The following is a 1,142-nucleotide window of genomic DNA, read 5'->3' on the forward strand; positions in this document are numbered from 1 at the left end:
TTTGAAAGAAAGATAGTTATACTTTTGTAAGGACAAGTAATTAATTTATAAGAACAGTGATTTTTTACCTGTATGGTCTCAGAGGTGGATATGATTTCTTAAGACATAAAAAAAGATCATAAAAGAAGAGACTGATAAATTCAATTAAATTAAAATAAGGTTTTTTTAATTCACTACAAAACACCATAAGCAGGATGAAAAGACAAGTCATAAACTAAGAAAAGTAATTTGCAGCACATGTAACTGGCAAAGGACCAGTATCTTTAATATATAAATTACACCAACGAATCAGTAAAATCAGTAAGAGAAAGAGGCAATCTGATATAAAAATTTCTAAGACTTGGACAAGCATTTCACAAAATAAATCCAAATGGCTAGTAAACATATGATAATGTGCTCAATTTTATTGATAATCATTGAAATGTAAATTAAAGTTGCAATGATATAACATTCCCATTCACTAAATTCACAAAATTTAAAAGACAAATCTACCAATATTAACTGTTGAAGTGAGTATAGATCAATGGAAAACTATACCTTGCTGAGGGAACTATAAATTGATACAGCCATTTTGGAAATTATTTTAGTACCTGTAAACTTGAATATGCTCCAGGTCCCAGCATTTCTCTTTCTAGGTATATTCTAGAGAAACTCTTGTTTATGAACACCACACATGTGCAAAAATGTTTCTAGCAGTGTTATTTGTAATAGAAAAATACTGGTAACAGCCCAGATGTCCATTATCATGAGACTAGATAAATAAAATGGAATAATATACAGTAGTGAAGATGAACAAATCACAGCTATACAGCTATAGCACGAATAAATCTTAAAACTTAATATTGAATGAAGAAAGCAGATTACAAAATCTGCTTTTCATACAGTACAATGACATTTTTAAAAAAATTTGAAAAAAACAAAGCTTAATTTAGTGTTTACGAATACATACATATGGAATAACACTATAAGAAAAGCAAAGGAAAGATAAACACAAAATTTCAGGATAGTGGTTAGTTCTGGTGGGGATGGGGAAAGAGGCAGATGAGGGGATAAGAAAGGGGCATGCAGGTGAATACAAGGATGCTGGAAATATTCTAGTTCTTAGGCTAGGTGGTAGTGTCATAGGATATTTATTTCATTGT

The sequence above is a fragment of the Macaca nemestrina genome, chromosome 14, assembly GCF_043159975.1.
Source record: "Macaca nemestrina isolate mMacNem1 chromosome 14, mMacNem.hap1, whole genome shotgun sequence".
NCBI classification, from domain to species: Eukaryota; Metazoa; Chordata; class Mammalia; order Primates; family Cercopithecidae; genus Macaca; species Macaca nemestrina.